This window comes from Musca autumnalis, unplaced genomic scaffold, assembly GCF_047663935.1.
Source record: "Musca autumnalis isolate F117 unplaced genomic scaffold, ASM4766393v1 scaffold_4, whole genome shotgun sequence".
NCBI classification, from domain to species: domain Eukaryota; kingdom Metazoa; phylum Arthropoda; class Insecta; order Diptera; family Muscidae; genus Musca; species Musca autumnalis.
Genome location: NW_027411977.1, coordinates 71,174,485 through 71,187,497, shown reverse-complemented (window position 1 = coordinate 71,187,497; position 13,013 = coordinate 71,174,485).

Here is a 13,013-nt window from a genome sequence, read left to right as displayed (position 1 = left end):
AGGAGACAGAATTTCGTGTGACCTATTCAACATTTTGCTGGAAAAGGTAATACGAGATGCAAATGTCAAAAGAAATGGCACAATTTACACCAATAGCCACATGTTGCTTGCTTATGCTGATGACATAGACATCATGGGACGATCAGTAAAGAAAGTAATTGATACCTTTAGGAAGGTCGAAGCAGAATCTGCGAAAGTGGGTCTGGCGGTAAACGGCGAAAACACCAAATTGATGGTGTCGACGCGCAAAGCTTCCATTTAGCTCGGACCAAAGACTTCGTCTACCTCGGCACTGCCATAAACACAACAAACAACATCAGTTGTGAAATAAGAAGAAGAATTGCATTAGCCAACAGATGCTACTATGGTTTAAGTAAGCAATTTAAAAACAAAGCCACATCTCGTCAAGCAAAAATAACACTATGCAAAACGCTGATACTACCCGTGCTAATGTATGGCTCCGAAGCATGGGTACTTGCGCAAGCAGATAAGGCAGTGCTTGGTGTGTTTGAGAGGAAAATTCTTCGAAAGATCTACGGGCCTATTTGCGTTAACGGTGAATATCGACTTTGTATGAATTACGAGCTATATCAGCTATACAAAGACATGAATATAGTTAAACGTATCGAGATGCAAAGATTGCGTTGGCTAGGCCATATCATAAGAATGAGCGGTGATGAACCCGCTAAAAAGGCGTATTAATACATGCCACATGGCGGTGCACGCAGAATTCGCAGTCCAAAGAATAGATGGCGCAAACAAGTGGATGAAGAGATGACAAGGCGCAGTATTCCAGAAAGCGACGCGAAAAGCAGAGAGAATTGGAGATCTTTTCTTAGTTCGGTCTATGGAACAAACGTTCTGTAATGGGCCAGCTAAGTAAGTAACTATTTATTTAACTATTAAACATTTTATTACCAGGAATGCGAAGACATTTGTGGGACACTGTATGTCCCAAACATATTTTGGAGCAAACAACAAATACAGACGAACTTCTCTATAACGTAGCATTTGGGGACCGAAGAATTACTACGTTATAGAGAAACCAAGGCAAAATAGTTATTTTGACCTATATACATACATGAGTAATAAAGAAACAAACATGATTACATACATTTATAAACATACATTTATAAACATACATTTTTTCACATGAAAGAGAAAAAAACATAAGAGAAATTAGGAAATAACGATTTTTGGAAGTTTCATCGACGTTTCATTCATTTTTGTACTTCAGTATCCTCAAAAACGATTCCCCTGTTAAAAAACCAAAACCGTAAGTCCCGGTCCACACTAAAGTGTGGTCTGTTCCTTTAATTTTAAAAATGGTAACGTGGCAAAAATTGTTTAAAGTGGTAGACTGCTCTAATATAAATTGTATGCTTTTTAAAGTAAAGGAACGCTTTGCAGGTTAAAAATGGTAACCTCAGGTATGTAAAGGAACATAGCAGTGATTTCATTGAGATTTCAATGAAATAATTTCATTAAATTAGGCTTTCTTAGATCGAGTTCCCCACTACAGCAATTTCATAGAATTACTTTAGCATGGCCTTAAATGCGCACGACAACTTGCAAAGGAGTTCTGAAACAGATATTTCCAGTAGTGAAAAGCATTTTCGGATATCCGGAGTGGTAATTTCATCACGATTTTATAAACTTTTGTACACTTTGAGTCATCAAAACTTATTTTTTTTCAGAAGAAATGCGGATATCCTGTAGGGGCAGCCATATTATACAGTGGTAAATATTCTCTAAAATGTATGGGAATGACTTATGCGTAAAATATACGACTCTATGAGACAGTACGCTTCCAAAAATAAACTTGTTGAAAGAAAAAATAAACAAGCTTTGTTAGGCATTACACTTGGTTCACGACTCACGTGTGATCTGCCTAAAAAAGGCTGTTGAAAAAGTACCCAAACAAATAAAATTGAGATGTGTTACAAAATGTTGCAAACATATGTATATTGGTTTGCAACCTTCCTTACTTACTTACTGGCCCATTACAGAACATTTGTTCCATAGACCGAACTAAGAAAAGATCTCCAATTCTCTCTGTTTAGTGCTTCGCTTTTTGGAATACCGCGCCTTGTCATCTCTCCTTCCACTTTTTTGCGCCATCTATTCTTTGGCCTGCCAATTCTGCGTGCACCGCCATGTGGCTCGAATTTATACGCCTTATTAGCGGGTTCATCTTCGCCCATTCTTATGATATGGCCTAGCCAACGCAATCGCTGTATCTCGATACGTTTAACTATATTGATGTCGTTGTATAGCAGATACAGCTCGTGGTTCATACGATATTCACCGTCAACGCAGATCGGTCCGTAGATCTTTCGAAGAATTTTTCTCTCAAACACGCCAAGCACTGCCTTATCTGCTTGCGCACGCATCCAGGCTTCGGAACCATACATCAGCACGGGTAGTACCAGTGTTTTGTAAAGCGTTATTTTTGTTTGGCGAGTTGTGGCTTTGTTTTTAAAGTGCTTACTTAAGCCAAAGTAGCATCTGTTGGCCAACACAATTCTTCTTTTTATTTCACAACTGATGTCGTTTGTTGTGTTTACGGCGGTGCCGAGGTATACGAAGTCTTTTACTACCTCAAAATAATAGGAACCAACTTCAATAGTTGGTCCGATCTCAATGGACGCATTGCGCGTCGACACCATCAACTTGGTGGTCTCACCGTTTACCGCCAGACCCACTTTAGCAGATTCTCCTTCGACCTTCATAAAGGTATCTGTTACTTCTTTTACTGATCATCCCATGATGTCTATATCATCAGCATATGCAAGTAACATGTGGCTATTGGTGTAGATTGTGCCACTTCTTTTGATGTTTGCCTCTCGTATAACCTTTTCCAGCAGGATGTTGAAAAGATCACACGAAAGACTGTCTTCTTGCCTGAAACCTCTTTTGGTACAAAACTTTTCGGATAGGTTCTTTCCTATCTTAACTGAAGATCTTGTGTCAGTTAGAGTCGTTTTACAAAGCCGAATGAGCTTTGCGGGGATACCAAATTCAGACATGGCTTGGAATACCTTTGAACTTAGCGGGCTGTCAAAGGCAGCTTTATAATCGACAAAAAGGTGATAGGTGTCGATCTGCATCTCTTGGGTCTTCTCCAGGATTTGCCGCAGGGTAAATATCTGCTCGATGGTGGACTTGCCAGGTCTAAAGCGGCATTGGTAATGTCAAATTATTTCATTGACCATGGGCTTTAGTCGTTCGCATAATATCCCTGACACGATCTTGTAGGCAGTAGGGAGTAGACTTATGCCCCTATAGTTGGAGCATAAAGTCTTATCTCCTTTCTTATGGACGGGACACAGGATGCTTAGGTTCCAATCGTCGAGTACGCGTTCTGATTAAGCATTTGGACCAGTTAAGTGGAATATGCTGTGGCTATCTGTTGTGATTGCAGCTTACCGATGTCCACCTTCAGTGTTGTGTCTGTTTGCACTTTGTTTGCTACGTTTAATCTGGTGCGTACCTTTGCTGCTATGTTTGCACCTCGGAACGATCGTACATCCAACACGCTTGATGCATGTCTTCCATCTATCACAACGTGATCAATTTGATTTCTTGTTCTTTGATCTAGCGACAGCCAGGTGCGCTTATGAATATCGAGATGCTTAAATCTGGTACTGCTAACTACCATGTTTCTTGCAGCTGCAAAGTCTATCAGACTCATACCATTGTCAGATGTTTCACTGTGGAGACTGCATTTCCCGACTGTTGGGCCAAAGATATTCTCCTTTTCAATTTTGGCATTAAAATCGCCTAGTATAATTTTAATGTCATGGGCAGGGCAACGGTCATAAGTTTCTTCTAAGCGCTCGTAAAATATATCTTTGGTCTGTTCGGTCTTGTCTTCAGTGGGAGCATGCGCGCAAATAAAGCTGATGTTGAAGAATTTTGCTTTTAATCGAATTGCAGCGAGTCTTTCATTCACTGGGGTGAAGCTGGATACCAGATGTTTTAGTCTCCGACTAACTACGAATCCGCAACCAAACTCATGCTTTACGTCATGGCAGCTATAATACAGTGCGTCACCTTTAGTAATATCGGCCTTGTACTTTTCAAGTACATCTGTCAATGCGTAAACTGCATCTTCTCTATAAAGAGTGCGAACATTCCAGGTGCAGATTCGCATATTATGGTCCTTAAAACGTTTGCGGGGCTCGTCAACTTTAGAGGGGTTTGTTTTTCTTTTCTTTCGTTTTTTCATAATAGACTGTTTTTTCTTGGGGAGGGTTACTAACCCGACGCCAAAATCCAAAATTTTAACGTTATTATGGGTGAACGCGCGGCATATGTTAGCTCACTACCTTTAACGGGTGTTAAACGCAGTTCCCCAGGTGACTCCACGGGGAGGTCAGTGTCCACTTGAGATGAAAGAGGGACCACGATAAATCCTGGGCTTTGCCATGTTAAAGCCGGTCAGGACCGTTCCTTGGTATCTTCCATTCTCTACGTCACCCTTTGGTTTGCAACCAGTCGCAAATATATATATGTATCTTTGTTTGGATCCAAATATATTTCTAACATATATTTTCTGCGTGTATATGGAGAGATAGAATACCGGCTACACAACGAAAACCTTTTCCCCAAAAAATATGTATTCAGTGGGGTTTCTGAATTTTGTAGCCCTTTTTTACTTATGACATTTCTGACAAAGGGGTTGCGGAGGAGGTACTTGAAGGAGGAGATGGATTTGCCTAAACTAACGAAAAACATAATATCGCTGTAGATAGGACCACAAAGAGTAGGTTCGGTAAAAATTTCCAAAGGAACCTTGGATAGACCTTAAACTGCACTTAAACATAATTGTTGAACTTTTATGGGGTAGGTAACCGAATGCCATTTTCTAATTTAAACTATGTTTGGCCAAAATATTAAAAGGGAATTCATTGCACTCAATCAGTTCGAGAGTTATCGAGCGTACCATTTTTGCGAATAATTTTGAATTTTTTTTCTGGGGTGTAACCGAAGGAGTGTACCAATAAATCAATTTTCGAACTTTACCTAGGATTTGAAGAAATATTACCAACACAGATTCGAGAGTTGTCGTGCGCACCAGCTACCAACCTGCTGCTGCTGCAAGAGTTATCGTGTGCATATTTTTTCCGAAGATTTTTGAATTTTTGTGAGGGAGGTACCTGAAAGAGTGGACCGACATGGTTTATCTTCGAACTTAAACTATGTTTGGACAAAATATTATGAAGGCCAAATTTTGGACCGAATTGGCAGATCCGTTCGAGATTTATCTTGTGCTCCAACCACTACACACGGTGTCATATGGGTTTTTGCACCTTTCAGGCTATTTGCTCAGGAAGTATGGACTTGCCCCTTATGAAACTTGTACCGTCGTATGGGGGACAGCGAATACAAGTTGTTACAACAAAAATCAAAGCGATTCGAGAGCAGGTCCTAAACTGAACTTTTCCGAAATTTTGTGTGGGAGGTACCCGAAGGAGTGGACCGATTGAGTCCATATTTAAACGTCACCTAAGTCTGTTCACGATGTACAAAGTGTGGGCCAAATCAGTTACTCCCTTTAAGAGTTATCGTGCGCACAAATTCTCCGAACGTTTTGGAACTTTTGTGGGGGAGGTACCGGAAGGAGTGGACCGATATAACCCATCTTCATACTCAAACTAAGTTTGGGCAACATATTACGAAAGCCAAATTGTGAACTGAATCGGTTGCTCCGTTCGAGAGTTATCGTGCGCACCAGCCAGCCAGACAGACAGACGGACGGACATGGCTAAATCCACTCCAAATTGTCTGAAACACATTTCATCCAAACATACTTGGGGTCTAAAACCATTATTTCGATGAGGCACATTTTGACCGTATGAAAGTGTATATAACCTCGTTAGCATAAATGCTGAGGGTATAAAAACAAAGCGATTGAAGTGGAAGTCTTAAAGGAAAATGTTGTATTGGAGGTATCGAGCCTGATTTATGCCTGGTAGAAATATTATTACCAAAGAGTGAAACATCAAACTGATGGCTTTGGAACTGGCATATCCTCCTGTAGAGACCAGCAATGTAATCTGGTAACTGATACAGATAGTGCGCTAAGGATATGGAAAGAGCATTTTTCCAAACTGTTGGTATCCAATAGTAGCGAAGTCGACGAAGATACCACAGATCCAATACCAGAAGATGGTATTGAATGTATACCACCTGGCCAAGATGAGGTAAAGAGAGCAATAAACCGGCTGAAGAATAATAAGGCAGCAGGAGCCGATGGCTTACCAGCCGAGCTGTTCAAAACCGTAGGCGACACGCTGATAAGGTGTATTCATCAGCTAGTTAGCACCATCTGGCAGGAAGAACGATTACCCGACGATTGGAACCTGAGTATCCTGTGCCCCGTCCATAAGAAAGGAGATAAGACTGTATGCTCTAACTATAGGGGCATAAGTCTACTCCCGATTGCCTACAAATCGTGTCAGGGATATTGTGCGAACGAATAAAGCCTATGGTCAACGACATAATTGGACCATACCAATGCGGTTTTAGACCTGGCAAGTCCACCGTTGACCAGATATTTACCCTGCGGCAAATCCTAGAGAAGATCGACTATAAACCAGCCTTCGACAGCCCGCTGAGTTCAAAGGTATTCCAAGCCATGTCTGAATTTGATATCCATGCAAAGCTCATTCGGCTTTGTAAAATGACTTTAACTGACACGAGATGCTCAGTTAAAATAGGAAAGAACCTCTCCGAAGAGTTTTGTACCAAAAGAGGTTTCAGACAAGAAGACGGCCTTTCGTGTGATCTTTTCAACATCCTGCTAGAAAAGGTTATACGAGAGGCAAACGTCAAAAGAAGTGGCACAATCTACACCAATAGCCATATGTTACTTGCTTATGCTGATGATATAGACATCATGGGACCATCAGTAAAAGAAGTAACCGATACCTTTATGAAGGTCGAAGGAGAATCTGCTAAAAAGGGTCTGGCGGTAAACGGCGAGAAGACCAAGTTAATGGTGTCGACGCAATGCGTCCATTGAGATCGAACCAACTGTTGAAATTGGTTCCTATAATTTTGAGGTAGTAAAAGACTTCGTATACCTCGGCCCTGCCGTAAACACAGCAAACGACATCAGTTGTGAAATAAAAAGAAGAATTGTATTGGCCAACAGATGCTACTTTGCCTTAAGTAAGCACTTCAAAAACAAAGCCACAACTCGTCAAACAAAAATAACGCTTTACAAAACAGTGATACTACCCGTGCTGACGTATGGTTCCGAAGCCTGGGTACTTGCGCTAGCAGATAAGGCAGTGCTTGGCGTGTTTGACAGAAAAATTCTTCGAAAGATCTACGGACCAATCTGCGTTGACGGTGAATATCGACGTCGTATGAACCACGAGCTGTATCTGCTATACAACGACATCAATATAGTTAAACGTATCGAGATGCAGCGATTGCGTTGGCTAGGCCATATAATAAGAATGAGCGATGATGAACCCGCTAAATTCGGGCCACATGGCGGTGCACGCAGAATTCGCAGTCCAAAGAATAGATGGCGCAAACAAGTGGATGAAGAGATGACAAGGCGCAGTATTCCAGAAAGCGAAGCACTAAACAGAGAGAATTGGAGATATTTTCTTAGTTCGGTCTATGGAACAAATGTTCTGTAATGGGCCAGCTAAGTAAGTAAGAAATATTACGATGTGCAAAGTATGGTCCAAGTCAGTTTCTCCCTTCGAGAGTTATCGTACTCGCCATTTTAGCGACAAATGTTGAACTTTTGTCAGATATCGAAATCCAAATTAAACATAAGGATTTTTTAAATAATATCCGGCATGGTAGCATTTGTTGTTTTGCATAAAGTCAGTAATTTCTATTCACATTTTACATTTTCCAGCATGATGTTAAGGGGCCATGATGCACAACTTCGTTTGGTATTGGAAGGCTTGGAGAGCTTCTTTTCTGTTTATCTTGTAAGGTAAGTATAAGTTAATTATATTGGATCTATTCTCTGATAGATGCGATATTTCAGATTGATCTAGTTGAGAACGACGAGAAGTTAATATTGTTTCGCGTAATTTCCTTGAAATGGGTAAACTCTTCGAACCCCTCTTAGAATCAGCACAATAACCTCAGCTTATTTACATTATTTTAACTTCCATTGGATGGAGCTAACAATAGCTGTTTTTCATCTAACTCGGTTTAGAGCTATGTATCTAAGCTGGCCCAGGTTAATGCGATAGATCTTATTTCGGCTTCGGTGGAACGAATCCAGCAGTGCGATTCTCTAACTCATTACTTTGAGTTACCGACAAAAATTGGTAAAATTAATATTCTTATAATTTCGGTTACTAGTGGTATTTTTCTTTAAGTTAGCGACCAATATAAAGTAGACGTAAAGTTATCCGATAACAATTATTATTTGAACTTTTCATTCATAATTTTGCGTTTTAATTTGACCGATTACTCAAAAATGTTTTAGAGAATCGCAATACAGGTAGTCCAAACCAGGTTCCCTCTTGACTGGACGGATTCCAAAGACAAATCTTACTTTGCAATATTGTTGTCATCGCGTCGAAGAATATTACCAATCGACTGCCATTAGCGCTTCCGAATTTCAGAGCTCACATCCATCTGATTAGTTTCTCGTAGCAGTTCTGCATTCGTTATTATACGTGGTCAAAATATGCATAGAATTCCTCCTCCACAGGAAGAGCTCTAATGCGATGTAGTACTCTTCTCTTCACCATGTCACTCCCGAGACTCCCAGCCAGCAAACTTCTTCAAAGGGTTAAAGGTGTACCGTTAACCGCAATTCACTTATTCGGGCTTCAATGTTACAACTCTTCAGGCGCATCTAATCACGCTCATTTGCTAGCCCCGTCGCCTTTTTGCTAGGTGGTTTGTGATCGGAATAAGGAAACCATCAACCAATATGTTATGTGGGAGCCTCATTTCAGCCGTTGTCCAGGTGGTGAACACTGTAGCAGAGGATTTAGCGGCGGATATTATCATATTCCTCAGATGGAAGAAATGTACATACTAAGCCAGTTATGTAGATATTTAACCTAGCACATATGTTATCGATGAAAAGACCCGACGCCAAGATCGACTTGATATGATCTCTTCTCCGTCTGGAGGTTGTGAAATTTCGAAAGATAGATGTTGGGTGACGTAGGGGATGGAAGATACCAAGGAACTTAACATGGCAAAGCTCAGGATTTATCTTGGTCCCTCTTTCATCTCAAGTGGACACTGACCTCCCCGTGGTGTCCCCTGGGGAACTGCCTCCCCTAGAAAAAGTAACCCTCCCCTAGAAAAAACAGCCTACTATGAAAAAACTGAAAGAGAAGAAAAACAAATCCCTCAAAAGTTGACGACCCCCGCAAACGTTTCAAGGACCATGATCTGCGAATCTGGAATGTTCGCACTGTTTATAGAGAAGGTGCAGTTTACGGATTGGTAGATGTACTTGAAAAGTACAAGGCCGACATTACTGACATCTCAATAACACCTAAAGGTTACGCACGGTATTATAGCTGCCATGACACAAAGCATGAGTTTGGTTGCGGATTCGTAGTTAGTCGGAGACTAAAACATCTGGTATCCAGCTTCATCCCAGTGAATGAAAGACTTGCTGCAATTCGATTAAAAGCTAAATTCTTCAACATCAGCTTTATTTGCGCTCATGCTCCCACTGAAGACAAGGACGAACTGATCAAAGATATATTTTATGAGCGCTTAGAAGAATCTTATGACTGTTGCCCTGCCCATGGCATTAAAATTATACTAGGCGATTTTGCCAAAATTGGAAAGGAGAATATCTTTGGCCCAACAGTCGGGAAATTCAGTCTCCACAGTGAAACATCTGACAATGGTATGAGGCTGATAGACTTTGCAGCTGCAAAAAACAGGGTAGTTAGCAGTACCAGATTTAATCATCTCGATATTCATAAGGGCACCTGGCTGTCTCCAGATCAAAGAACAAGAAATCAAATTGGAAGAATTGGAAGACATTCATCCAGCGTGTTGGATGTACGATCGTTCCGAGGCGCAAACATTGATTCGGACCACTACTTTGTTGCAGCAAAGGTACGTACCCGTCTAAACGTTGCAAATAAAGCACGAACAGACACAACGCGGAAGTTGGACATCGATAGGCTGCAAACACAACAGATAGCCACAGCATATTCCACTCAACTAGCCCAATTGCTTAACGCGAGCACTCCTTGTCCCGATAACATAACAACACAATGGCAAAATATTGCCCACTCCATGCAAACAGCCGCAAAATCCATACTTGGATTCCAGAGACCTCTACAAAGGAATTCATGGTATGACCAGGAGTGTCGTGCTGCTACCGAAGAGAAAAATGCGGCATATAGAGCTACTTTACAATCAGTAGAAACGCGTAGCGCACGAGAGAGATATCGGGAGAAAAGGAGAGAAGAGAAACGTCTTTTCCGCAGGAAAAAGAGAGAGATGGAAAAGCGGGAGTGTGAACAAGTCGAGATCTACAGGTGACAGAATGAAGTCCGGAAATTTTACCAAAGAGTGAAACATCAAACTGATGGCTTTGGTACAGGCACATCCTCATGTAGAGACCAGCAAGGTAATTTGGTAACTGATACAATTAGTGTACTCAGGATATGGAAAGAACATTTTTCAAAACGCGAAGACGACGAAGATACCACAGTCCCAATCCCAGAAGATGGTATTGAATGTACAGTCTGTCGCAAAAGTTAGTATACACCGTTGAAACCAAAATGTATTAGAGATAAATATCACTATAAGTTATTGAAAACAACAAACAATTAGTTTTATTTGATAGACAAGAAGGTTGTCTTCCGTAATAACAATTAAAAGTGCGCAATATTTGCATACATTAGGAAATGTACGGTTCGAATCTCAAAAAGACCAAAATGTATGTCGCAAAAGTTAGTATACAACGGAGAATCCTCGTGGAACTGTGTAAAAAATTCTTGATATTTTTGAACAAAATGAAGCTAAATCAGTACTTAAGATCATAAAGAGTATATTAATTGGTTTTAATGGCAGTTATAGTACTTATAGTGACAAGTCCAACGTACACTGGATCGTAAAATCCACAAAAATTGGTCATCTACAAATACAACAACTGTAGCGGCAAAATTGCGAGTGTTATGTCCTGTTTATGAATTCTAAAGCCATGAAATGCTCAAAAAAGCTCTAAAGTTTCAATTTGGGGTGATCTTGATCGAGTTTCGACTTGTCCTGTTTGAAAAAATGGAAAGTTCTTGAAGGAAATCCATACTTTTGAGGCCATTGTCCTTTTGAAACATGTAATAATCCTTAATCCTTACACATAAGGACTTTCCTTTTGAGTCAATTTTCTCACGAATGTTGCCCCTTTTCATATTCCCACCAAAAATAAATAGTAGGAGAACCTCAAGTTCTGGTACTATAACTGCCATTAAAACCAATTAATATAGTCTTTATGATCATAAGTACTGATTTAGCTTCATTTTGTTCAAAAATATCAAGAATTTTTCACACAGTTCCACGAGGATTCTCCGTTGTATACTAACTTTTGCGACATAAATTTTGGTCTTTTTGGGATTCGAACCGTACATTTCCTAATGTATGCAAATATTGCGCACTTTTAATTGTTATTACGGAAGACAACCTTCTTGTCTATCAAATAAAATTAATTGTTTGTTGTTTTCAATAAGTTATAGTGGTATTTATCTCTAATACATTTTGGTTTCAACGGTGTATACTAATTTTTGCGACAGACTGTATATCGCCCAGCCAAGATGAGGTAAAGACAGCAATAAATCGGCTGATGAATAATAAGGCAGCAGGAGCCGATGGCTTACCAGCCGAGCTGTTCAAAACCGGAGGCGACACGCTGATAAGGTGTATTCGTCAGCTAGTTAGCACCATCTGGCAGGAAGAACGAGTGCCCGACGATTGGAACCTGAGTATACTGTGCCCCGTCGACAAGAATGGAGATAAGACTGTATGCTCTAACTATAGGGACATAAGTCTACTCCCTATTGCCTACAAGATCGTGTCAGGGATATTGTGCGAACGACTAAAGCCAATGGTCAACGAGATAATTAGACCATACCAATGCGGCTTTAGACCTGGCAAGTCCACCATTGACCAGATATTTACCCTGCGGCAAATCCTGGAGAAGACCCAAGTGATGCAGATCGACACCTGCCACCTTTTTGTCGATTATGAAGCAGCCTTCGACAGCCCGCTGTGCTCACAGGTATTCCAAGCCATGTCTGAATTTGGTATCCCCGCAAAGCTTATCCGGCTTTGTAAAATGACATTAACTGACACGAGGTCCTCAGTTAAAATAGGAAAGAACCTCTCCGAAGAGTTTTGTACCAAAAGATGTTTCAGGCAAGGAGACAGCCTTTCGTGTGATCTTTTCAACATCCTGCTAGAAAAGGTTATACGAGAGGCAAACGTCAAAAGAAGTGGTACAATCTACACCAATAGCCACATGTTACTTGCTTATGCTGATGATATAGACATCGTGGGACGATCAGTAAAAGAAGTAACCGATACCTTTATCAAGGTCGAATGAGAATCTGCTAAAGTGGGTCTGGCGGTAAACGGCGAGAAGACCAAGCTGATAATGTCGGCGCGCAATGCGTCCATTGAGATCGGACCAAGTTTTGAAGTTGGTTCCTATAATTTTGAGGTAGTAAAAGACTTCGTATACATCGGCACCGCCGTAAACACAACAAACGACATCAGTTGTGAAATAAAAAGAAGAATTGTATTGGCCAACAGATGCTACTTTGGCTTAAGTAAGCACTTTAAAAACAAAGCCACAACTCGTGCTGATGTATGGCTCCGAAGCCTGGGTACTTTCGCAAGCAGACATGGCAGTGCTTGGTGTGTTTGAGAGAAAAATTCTCCGAAAGATCTACGGATCAATCTACGTTGACTGTGAATATCGACGTCGCATGAACCACGAGCTGTATCTGCTATACAACGACATCAATATAGTTAAACGTATC